The sequence below is a fragment of the Eucyclogobius newberryi genome, unplaced genomic scaffold, assembly GCF_026437365.1.
Source record: "Eucyclogobius newberryi isolate DKJ021-1_F unplaced genomic scaffold, fEucNew1.0.hap1 SCAF_3, whole genome shotgun sequence".
NCBI classification, from domain to species: Eukaryota; Metazoa; Chordata; class Actinopteri; order Gobiiformes; family Gobiidae; genus Eucyclogobius; species Eucyclogobius newberryi.
In genome coordinates, this window is record NW_027315945.1 from 37,900,983 (window position 1) to 37,913,220 (window position 12,238).

Here is a 12,238-nt window from a genome sequence, read left to right on the forward strand (position 1 = left end):
CTAAACCAGGACTAAACCAGGACTAAACCAGGGCTAAACCAGGACTAAACCAGGACTAAACCAGTACTAAACCAGGACTAAACCAGGGCTAAACCAGGACTAAACCAGGACTAAACCAGGACTAAACCTGGACTAAACCAGGACTAAACCTGGACTAAACCAGGTCTAAACCAGGACTAAACCAGGACTAAACCAGGACTATACCAGGGCTAAACCAGGGCTAAACCAGGACTAAACCAGGACTAAACCAGGACTATACCAGGACTAAACCAGGACTAAACCAGGACTAAACCAGGACTAAACCAGGTCTAAACCAGGACTAAACCTTCACACTCTGTAATGAATGTAGTTGATTTTATGACATTTTAGACATGTTTTTCATGTTTTACTTTTATAAAGAAGTTTCATAATGAAATTTGCTGTGTTCATGTTGAGCTGTAAATGTAGGATTTGACTTTAATTCTTGTGTATATTGTGGCATTTGTGATCCACTCTTACACATCAATAAACACAACTCACTTCGGTTTCATTGGATTTTTGTTTTTTATTCAAATCTGCACTTTTTACACTCTTTTCTCCTCATTTGTCTTGATACTTTTATGCCGTCATTGCAGGTTCTGTCCACTAAAGGGCGCTGTGAGCTCAACAATCCCAAACCGCTCGCTCAAACTGCCTCTGAGCGACGAGGTTGTGGGTTCGACTCCTGATCTCAGGGTTTGTGGGTAAAACAATTCCATGAATGAATCTTGGGTTTGCTCTGGGCAGCGTTTCATGTGATTCAAACCAGAGCTGAAAGGAACCATGGGAAATCTGTGCTTCTCCAGATGTTTCTCCTCCAGCCGCTTCCACACACGGGTTTAGCAGGAACAGGACACGCAATAAATCGACAAACATGATTAGATTATAGATCTGACAAAAGACGAGAAACATGTGCTTTTTTGGCAATTTGTTCTGTCTTTTGTTTGACTTTGATTTCAAAATTCAAAATGGCAAAACAACTTTCTTCTAATATTACATCAAAATAGAGCATATATTCATTCTTTTTTCTTCAGGAACAGGAAGTAAAATTACGAAACTATTAAAAAAAAAGAGTTTTCTGGGATAAAATGTGTGAAAATATCATTGTCGCGATCACATTAAAAATCTAATTTGACCAAAATTTCCTTTGCAAATGGTGTATTATTAAGATAAGATAAGCCTTTATCTGTCCCACAATGGGGAAATTCCAGTGTTGCAACACAAGTAGGCACAGAAGTAAAAAAACTGATTTTATAACAACTTATATAAATCTTTAGAAAAAACACTCTTAATAGAAAAGCTCTTATACAAAACTATTAACTGAGACTAAAGATCGTTTTTACTCATTGATTAGTCTAATTGATTGGATTTTTACAACATTTGACCAGGATGAACCTGAAGTGAAGAATGTTTTAAAACAATTTTTAATTTGACAAATAAAATATATGAGAGCGACTTTATTTTGTTGAAAAATGTTTAAAGTTTGAAAAGTCGTTTCTTTGTGTAAATTCAGCATAAACTTTGACTGGAATGTGATGTCACTTCTTTTCAACGTTTTCTCCACAAATACCTGCTCGATTTATGTAAAACTATCATTTATATGTACGACAGGTATAAATACACCAAATAAAGTCAAAATTTGAAAATCGTAAAAACATGTCACGAACACTTTAAACTAACTCAGTTTGGATGGTTTTGTTTTTAGTCTGTAGTATTTGTGTTGCATTCCGTCTGTAGTATTTGTGTTGTTTTTAGTCTGTAGTATTTGTGTTGTTTTTAGTCTGTAGTATTTGTGTTGTTTTTAGTCTGTAGTATTTGTGTTGTTTTTAGTCTGTAGTATTTGTGTTGTTTTTAGTCTGTAGTATTTGTGTTGTTTTTAGTCTGTAGTATTTGTGTTGTTTTTAGTCTGTAGTATTTGTGTTGTTTTTAGTCTGTAGTATTTGTGTTGTTTATAGTCTGTAGTATTTGTGTTGTTTTTAGTCTGTAGTATTTGTGTTGTTTTTAGTCTGTAGTATTTGTGTTGTTTTTAGTCTGTAGTATTTGTGTTGTTTTTAGTCTGTAGTATTTGTGTTGTATTCCGTCTGTAGTATTTGTGTTGTTTATAGTCTGTAGTATTTGTGTTGTATTCCGTCTGTAGTATTTGTGTTGTTTTTAGTCTGTAGTATTTGTGTTGTTTATAGTCTGTAGTATTTGTGTTGTTTTTAGTCTGTAGTATTTGTGTTGTTTTTAGTCTGTAGTATTTGTGTTGTATTCCGTCTGTAGTATTTGTGTTGTTTTCGGTCTGTAGTATTTGTGTTGTTTTCGGTCTGTAGTATTTGTGTTGTTTTTAGTCCGTAGTATTTGTGTTGTATTCCGTCTGTAGTATTTGTGTTGTTTTTAGTCTGTAGTATTTGTGTTGTTTTTAGTCTGTAGTATTTGTGTTGTTTTTAGTCTGTAGTATTTGTGTTGTTTTTAGTCTGTAGTATTTGTGTTGTTTTTAGTCTGTAGTATTTGTGTTGTTTTTAGTCTGTAGTATTTGTGTTGTTTTTAGTCTGTAGTATTTGTGTTGTTTTCGGTCTGTAGTATTTGTGTTGTTTTCGGTCTGTAGTATTTGTGTTGTTTTTAGTCCGTAGTATTTGTGTTGTATTCCGTCTGTAGTATTTGTGTTGTTTTTAGTCTGTAGTATTTGTGTTGTATTCCGTCTGTAGTATTTGTGTTGTTTTTAGTCTGTAGTATTTGTGTTGTTTATAGTCTGTAGTATTTGTGTTGTTTTTAGTCTGTAGTATTTGTGTTGCATTCCGTCTGTAGTATTTGTGTTGTTTATAGTCTGTAGTATTTGTGTTGTTTATAGTCTGTAGTATTTGTGTTGTTTTTAGTCTGTAGTATTTGTGTTGTTTTTAGTCTGTAGTATTTGTGTTGTTTTTAGTCTGTAGTATTTGTGTTGTTTTTAGTCTGTAGTATTTGTGTTGTTTTTAGTCTGTAGTATTTGTGTTGTATTCCGTCTGTAGTATTTGTGTTGTTTATAGTCTGTAGTATTTGTGTTGTTTTTAGTCTGTAGTATTTGTGTTGTATTCCGTCTGTAGTATTTGTGTTGTTTTCGGTCTGTAGTATTTGTGTTGTTTTCGGTCTGTAGTATTTGTGTTGTTTTTAGTCCGTAGTATTTGTGTTGTATTCCGTCTGTAGTATTTGTGTTGTTTTTGGTCTGTAGTATTTGTGTTGTTTTTAGTCCGTAGTATTTGTGTTGTATTCCGTCTGTAGTATTTGTGTTGTTTTTGGTCTGTAGTATTTGTGTTGTTTTTAGTCCGTAGTATTTGTGTTGTATTCCGTCTGTAGTATTTGTGTTGTTTTCGGTCTGTAGTATTTGTGTTGTTTTCGGTCTGTAGTATTTGTGTTGTTTTTAGTCCGTAGTATTTGTGTTGTATTCCGTCTGTAGTATTTGTGTTGTTTTCGGTCTGTAGTATTTGTGTTGTTTTCGGTCTGTAGTATTTGTGTTGTTTTCGGTCTGTAGTATTTGTGTTCGGTCTTTAAACCTGCTCTTGAGTAACTTTGCTTTGGCCTCTTCTGTTTTAAAGCTGACATTCACATATTTTATTTATTTATGTATTTTTATATATTTTATTTTACCTATTATTTTGAATTAATTATTACTATCAATTAATTATTTTTTATTTATGTATTTGAAATATTCATTTTATTGATTTTATTAATTGTATTCATTTGTATTAATTTTATTAATTTGTATTCATTTTATTTGTTTTATTAGGCCCGAGCGCCACAAGCTGGCGAGAGGCCTATTAATCTCGTAAGGCCGTGCGAAGCACGGCTGCGAAAGTGCGCACGTAGTGCGCACGAAATCGAGCGCAAAGCGCTCGCCCACTTCCAAACACTCACTAACGCACTCCTCCACTCATGCACGCCCCGTGCATACTAATTAGTAGTAGGAAAATGGAACATTACCGTTGTAAACGGGCCAAGCCCGTGCAAAAGTGCGCACTAAACGAGCACTTTACATATAAAGCACTCATTTGCGCTAAGTAGCTCACGAATACGTTCCCCATCTCTTGCATGTTCCGTGCATATAAGCATGTAATGCAAAAATTGAACATTATTACTGTATAGAGGGCCAAAAACACAAAGTGGGCGGAGCCCACTCAAAATTAACGAAAGTACCCGTCAGTGACCAGGGACCCACACCATGAGGTAGGAAAGCGCGAGCGCTTTCCGAAAATGTATAGTTTATGATATTTGAAAAATGGGAAACATTGTTTTCGCATCGGAATATTATTATATATTATATTATTATATTCTTCTTCTTCTTCTTCTTCTCGGGACCAACCCCCCTATTTTTCACCCAGTGAACATTGACGAAAAGTCACAAAAATTTGCACACCTCTAAAAATCGTGCCTCTCTACATTCTGGCTATTTCCCTTTTCTAAAATAAAAAAAATTGGCGCGTCAGCGCCCCCAAATGTACTAAAAATGCATTGAGAGATAGGAAATAACCGAAAAAAAATCTGATCGTAGAATCATGAAATTTGGCGCAGAGGTAGATGGTGACAAGAGAAGTAAAAAATATTATTACGGCAACGCCGTCCGCCCAACCAAATGTCGGCCATATTGGTTCAAAAATGGCTAAGCATGACTCAGGAGTTTTTCCAAACGTCGTACTTTTACGAACTCCTCCCAGGGCGTTGGCCCTAAAAAGCTGAAATTTGGTGAAAATGGTACTGAGGAGTGGGACATCAAAGGTTATCCAAATTACATTGATACCTGTCACGGTCTCTTTATCTGCCGTTTGCGCAGATAAAGTCCGAATTGCCTCAAATTAGAATCAGTTGTTAAACTCTTTGCCCTAAACCTACTTGAAGTGAAATAGATTAATTTGGCGCCACAGCGCCCCCTACAGATTTTATATGGAGGTTAAATGTTTAGTTTTGCGAAATTATATGAAATTTGACACACAACTCAATTTTGGCATCCCCATCAAAAAAGTCAATGAGACCCATGTCATAATTGTTATGGCTTTGCCGTAACGATGACCGAAACCTTCCACGTTATTCCAATGGGGAAATCGCCAGAACATGTTTACACTTTAGACTTTCACAAACTCCTCCCAGGGCTTTAGCCCTATTACCTGAAATTTGGTGAGACTCATCTTCAGGGGTGGACCATCAAAAGTTATCCACATTTTTATTCAAAGAGTCACGGTGTCTGTGCGGCAAAGCCGCACATTGTGCCAAGAATTCAAAATAAAATAGCTTTTTGATGGTAAAACAAAGGGGAGAAGATGTGACAGCGTCACAGATTCAGCAGTAGGCGTAATAAAAGGACAATTGGGGCGCGTTGCGGCGGCGGGGTGGCGAGGGCCGATCATTGCCGCTTGCGGCTTTAATTTATTTGTTATTTCTGCAATTTTATTTATTTTTGTTATTGAATTGCATTGAATTGTTTATTTATTTTATTTATTTTATTTATTTTATTTATTTTATTTATTTTATTTATTTTATTTATTTTATTTATTTTATTTTATTTATTTTATATATTGTATTTATTGTATATATTTTCTCTGTTTGACCGCACGGACACTGACACTCAGCTGAACTGTGTGTTTGTCCAGAGCCGGTCACTGGGGACGAGGCGTTTCATAACACCGGGGGTTTCACAACGTTTGGACCCCGACGAAGCCAAACCAGAAACAGACCAGCAGCGCTAAAGGTGCTGAAGCTCCTTGACTCTGTGTGAGGCGGATGGCGCAGATGGGCAGCCACTGTTTGAGCCGTTAGCCTCAGGGCAGCTCACGCAGCACAATGAATATATGATACACTTTCATTATTTTCAGTATTTCACTATTATAAAGGGACAAATACTTTTCTAAACTTCAGGCCATTAAATTAAAGTTGATTTCGTTTTATACATTTTACTTTTTATTTTTTGATAGTACCATTTGTATCATTTGTTAAATAAATATTTAAACTGCTCAAAGTAAGAATAAAACTTAATGAATTTAAATTGAAAATAAACACACAAATGAATGAATAAATACTTTCACGATTGTTTGACTTTGTTAGAACAGTCTTCCATCGTCATTAGTTTAATCCAAGTCTTCACCTACCCCCTAACTCCGCCCACTGCTCTGCGTTTACTCACAGAGGGCGGGGCTTGTCAGTTCAGGAAGTCTTCTATTTCAAGCCGCTTCCGATTAATTTAGCCGATTATTACAACAAACGGGTTAAATAATGATCTCAGTTTGTTATAGTTTAATAATTAATCCCTGAAAACGGCGTAACGGAAGGGCATCCGACGTAAAACCTTCTCAGACCGAACACCAACACAACAAACGTCACCGATAATACACATTTATGTCATTATACTCAGTGGCGTCGGCCCCTCAGCCCACTGCATGAGGTCATCAGGTGGGACTCCAGACGCGCTCCTCTGTGTTTTTAAAGCAGACACGTCCCGCCCGGCAGTGACGGTTTAATCGACGTTACGATCTCGTTTCAGGCGACGCGACGGGAGAAAACGAGAGTGAGCGTGCCCCAAAAGTAGTTTCAACGAGTATTTCAGAACCGCAGAACTGCACGGCCCAGACTGTAATTGGCGAAATAGTTCAAGACGCAGCGACACGTCACCCTCGACTTCTGTCCATTTCAGACAAGTCACACGTCTCTTGGTGGTTCAGCGGCTCGTCCGGACAAAGCGGCGAAGGCGGGAAGAACGTCTGCTCCGTGAACGTCAAGGCCATTCTTCTTCACGTTCGCTCTTCTCGCCTCCGAAAGCGCGAGCGGACGTTCACGGAGAAGCGTCGATTTTTACCAGCGCGTCGAGTTTCCTCCTCGACTTCGACACGTGTAAATTATGTCGACGCCAGACGGAAGGCGCTGCAATTCCTCGCGCGACCGATGCCGAACGTTCAGTTGATCGTTCTCGATGGAAGGCGCGATATCGGGTTTTCGAATGTAAAAGTGGCGAGGTGGGACGAGCGGTGGAAGAAGTACTCAACTGAAGTCAAAGTACAGATGAAGGAGTGTATTCCACATAGGACCTTCATGGAAAAGGGACTGCACTGTTAATCGTAACCAAGGCAACACAACGACCACCATAACCCTCTGATTTAATTATTCGTTAAAGATTATAAACGGATATCGATACCATCTGCGTCCAAATGTCCACACTCTTCTCCGTGTACGGCGTTATTTAGGGCTCCACGCCAGTTTTAGTGCCGGTCGAATGTTCGGCGTGTGGAAAAGTAGTGCAAATTTCCCACAATGCACCTTGAAAATGACTGATCACGTAAAGGGCCTTTGACAGGTTTTTACATTTTACACTTTATTTGGTGTATTTGTACCTGTTGTACATATACATTATAGTTTGACACCGATCGAGCAGGTATTTGTGGAGAAAACGTTGAAAAATTGGTTAAAAAAATGACAGGAAGTGACATCACACCAGGAACTCTCCAGTCAAAGTTTATGCAGAATTTAGACAAAAGAAACAGCTTTTTTAACTCTCTATACATGAATTCAACAAAATAAAGTCGCTCTCATATATTTGTATTTGTCAAATGAAATAAATTGTGACATTAGATGAGTTTTGTCCCAGTGTTTGCTGGGTAATTTCCTAGTGTGATGTCATCAATTACAAACAGGAAGTGACATTATAAACCTAAAAAATTGGCTATTCTTTGATTTTGGCATCTCATGTTTTAGAACTAAAACAAATCGTATCATCTGGATCTCTGCTGTTCCTCATGGGTCTTACAGAGGTTATGTTCCATCTACTGAGGGAATTACACAGATGGAGAAAGTGTTATTATAATTCAGATATATTAACTCTGGGACTGAAATATTCATAAAGGCATATCAATCAGAACTTTAAAGAAGAAGAAAATATAAAATGATAGAACTGTTTTCATTATATGGACGGCCACTCCACTAAATATATTACAAATAAATGGGAAAGTGGGTCATTTTGTTTTGACGGAGAAAGAATGGGAAACTGTATGTACTTCACAGTGGAGAGAAATGGATGACACAAATTACAAATTACGATTAAGACGTCATAAACAACATAAGCAAAAGGAAAAAACAATAAAAACAGTTTTGGACAATCTGACAGACTAAATGGGACTTTTATTTTGGAATGAATGTGCTTAAACCTTCTTTTCTTTGGATCCCACCCCATCCTTATTTTCTTTTTTAAAATGTTCTTTACTTCCTTTTTTTTTTATTAGGCCCGAGCGCCTCAAGCTGGCGAGAGGCCAAGAAGTTCAAAAAAAAAATTGCCTTTTGAATGGGGACCACAAAATTTAGTTCTTCTAAAATGAATGAAAGTTGGCACAAAATTCCATTTTGGCATCCCGATCAAAAGAGTCAATGAGACACATGTCATATTTGTTATGCCGTAGTCATAGCGATGACAGGAACCTCCCATGTTATGCCAATGGGAAAATTGCCAAATCCCTGAAATGTGACCATGCTGACACTTTATACTTTTATGAACTCCTCCAAGGGCATTTGCCTGAAGATGAGTCTAATCTTCAGGAGTGGACCAAAAAGATTATCCACATTTTATTCTAAGAGCCACAAACTTTTCCCTTTATATGTAAAGCAAAGGGAAGAAGACGCGACAGCGTCACAGATTCAGCAGTAAGTGGTCGGGCGGCGCTGCGGTGTGGCAAGGGCCGATCATTGCCGCTTGCGGCTATATTTAAATTATTATTGTTATATATTTTTCTAATTTACCGTATGTTTTTATCATTTTGTCTCTTTCTGGTCCTGCCCGGTTATGTTTGATGTTTTATGATCTAAAAATTAAAATAAATATAGCCGCAAGCGGCAATGATCGGCCCTCGCCACACCGCCGCCACGCCGCAAGAGGAGGGGGCTTTAACGCGCCCCAATTGTACTTTTATTACATCTACTGCTGAATCTGTGACGCTGTCACATCTTCTCCCCTTTGTTTTACCATCAAAAAGCAATTTTATTTTGAATTCTTGGCACAATGTGCGGCTTTGCCGCACAGACACCGTGACTCTTAGAATAATAATGTGGATAACTTTTGATGGTCCACCCCTGAAGATGAGTCTCACCAAATTTCAGGTTAATATGTCTAATGCCCTAAGAGGAGTTCGTGAAAGTCTAAAGTGTAAACATGTTCTGGCGATTTCCCCATTGGAATGACATGGAAGGTTTCGGTCATCGTTACGGCAAAGCCATAACAATTATGACATGGGTCTCTTTGACTTTTTTGATGGGGATGCCAAAATTGAGTTGTGTGTCAAATTTCATTTAATTTAGCAAAACTAAATATTTAACCTCCATATAAAATCTGTAGGGGGCGCTGTGGCTCCAAATTAATTTATTTATTTATTAATATTCAAGTAGGTTTAGGGCAAAGAGTTTAACAACTGATTCTAATTTGACGCAATTCGGACTTTATCTGCGCAAACGGCAGAAATGTTAAATTTGGGAGATTTCTGAAATTCTTGCTACAGTTTGCGGCTTCGCCGCACAGAGACCGTGACAGGTATCAATGTAATTTGGATAACTTTTGATGTCCCACTCCTCAGTAGCATTTTCACCAAATTTCAGCTTTTTAGGGCCAACGCCCTGGGAGGAGTTCGTAAAAGTACGACGTTTGGAAAAACTCCGAAGTCATGTTTAGCCATTTTTGAAGCAATATGGCCGACATTTGGTTGGGCGGACGGCGTTGCCGTAATAATATTTTTTACTTCTCTTGTCACCATCTACCTCTGCGCCAAATTTAATGATTCTATGATCAGATTTTTTTTGGGTCATTTCCCATCTCTCAATGCATTTTTGGTACATTTGGGGGCGCTGACGCGCCAATTTTTTTTATTTTAGAAAAGGGAAATAGCCAGAATGTGGAGAGGCACGATTTTTAAAGGTGTGCAAATTTTTGTGACTTTTCGTCAATGTTCACTGGGTGAAAAATAGGGGGGTTGGTCCCAAGAAGAAAGAAGAAAGAAAGAATATTAAAGCCGCAAGCGGCATCCAACGGCCCTCGCGGGCCGCCGGCCTTCCGACTCTGCGCTTTCGACTTGATAAAGATGGCGCCCTTATTGTGTGTTGAATTAAAAAAGAACTTGACAGACGGCGACACATTGGACATGGCCAATCCAGTGCAAATCAACACAAGTGTCAGTCAAATGTGCTGCGCCGCCGCACAGAGACCGTAGCACTTGGAATATAAATATGGATAAGTTTTGATGCCCCGCTTGTGTAGATGATATTTCCCAAAGTAAAGCTTGATCGAGCTATTGCCCACGGAGGAGTTTGTTAAAGTTTGAAGCGTAAAAATGTGGTGATTTGAGCAATTCAACGATTTTCCCATAATTATATCATGGAATGTTTCTGTCATCGCTACGGTTACGCCGTACAAAATATGACTTTGGCTGTCATACTTTTATGATCAGGATGGCAAATTAGAATTTAGTGCAAAATGTCATGTTATTTGGAAAAACTTTATTGTTTATAGGCCACTCTGAAGGCCAAATAGTCCAAATTCTGGGTAAAGTTTGTGGCTCCGTCGCACAGAGACCATAAAAGTTATCCTTAAAATTTGGATAACTTTAGATGCCCCACTTGTCTAGAGGACGTACACCGATTTTGAGGTTGGTGGGCAAAACGCACTAGGAGGAGTTTGTTAAAGTGTAAAACATAAAAATGTGGTAATATGAGAGATTTTGCTGTTTTCCCATTTGTGACATATATTTGCGGGTCAGCCACACAGAGACCGTAGCACTTAGAATCAAAATATGGATAACTTTTGATGCCCCGCTTGTGTAGATGATTTTCCCCAAATATGAGTTTGATCAGACAATCGCCCTAGGAGGAGTTCGTTAAAGTGTGAAGCGTAAAAATGTGGTGATTTGAGCAATTTCGCGAATTTCCCATAAGGATATCATGGGATGTTTCTGTCATCGTTACGGTTACGCCGTACAAAATATGACTTTGGCTCTCATACTTGTATGATCAGGATGGCAAATTAGAATTTAGTGCAAAATATCATGTCATTTGGAAAAACTCTATTGTTTATAGGCCACTCTGAAGGCCAAATAGTCAGAATTCAGGGAAAAGTTTGCGGCTCCGTCGCACAGAGACCGTAAAAGTTATCCTTAAAATTTGGATAACTTTAGATGCCCCACTTGTCTAGGGGACGTACACCGATTTTGAGGTCGGTGGGCAAAACGCACTAGGAGGAGTTCGTTAAAGTGTGAAACAGAAAAATGTGGATATTCGAGAGATTTAGCAATTTTCCCATAGGGATAACATGGGAGGTTTCCGTCATGGCTACGGCTACGCCGTAAAAATTAAGGCATAAGTTTGATTGGCCTTTTGCTCGGGACCCCAAAATAGAATTTTGGGCAAAGTTTAGAACATTTGTGTAAAACCAGTTTTTGTCCATCAATGTTCACTCAAAGGCAACTGTGTAGGGGGCGCTATCGCGCCCATTTCAATTTTGTCATGCTAAACTGGTCCAAACTTGAAAGTTTAACAACTGATTCAAATTTGGTCCTAATCGGACTCGTTTTGATCAAATGGGAGCAATTTTTAGATCTGCAATATTCCAAAATAAGTTGTCCAACTTTGCGGCTGCGCCGCACACAGACCGTAAAAGGTATCTCAAAAAATTGGATAACTTTAGATGCCCCACTTGTCCAGAGGACGTCCGCCGATTTTGAAGTCGGTGGGCAAAACGCCCTAGGAGGAGTTCGTCAAAGTTTGACGTGAACAAAATGGCTAACACAGCGTGTTTTCATTTTCAAAGGAAGATGGCGGCCATAGGGTAAGTCTGGGGGCGTGGCCACAATATTTATTTTTTTTTGTCCTCACGAGAGGAATGCGTGTCCCGAATTTCGTAGCTTTACTCCAAAGTTGACCTCGGGGCGTCTCCCATAGGCGCAATGTATTTTGACTTTTGTCGGTGGCGCTGTCGCGCCATTTTTTAACGAAAAAAAAAATGGCCCAGAATTATTATTTTTTTTCGCCGATTCTGAATTTTGGGCAAAGTTTGGTGAGTTTTTGAGCATGTTCAGGGGGTCAAATTAGAGCTCAAAAAGCAGAAGAACAAGAAAAATTAAAGCCGCAAGCGGCATCCAACGGCCCTCGCGGGCCGCCGGCCTTCCGACTCTGCGCTTTCGACTTGATAAAGATGGCGCCCTTATTGTGTCTTGAATTAAAAAAGAACTTGACAGACGGCGACACATTGGACATG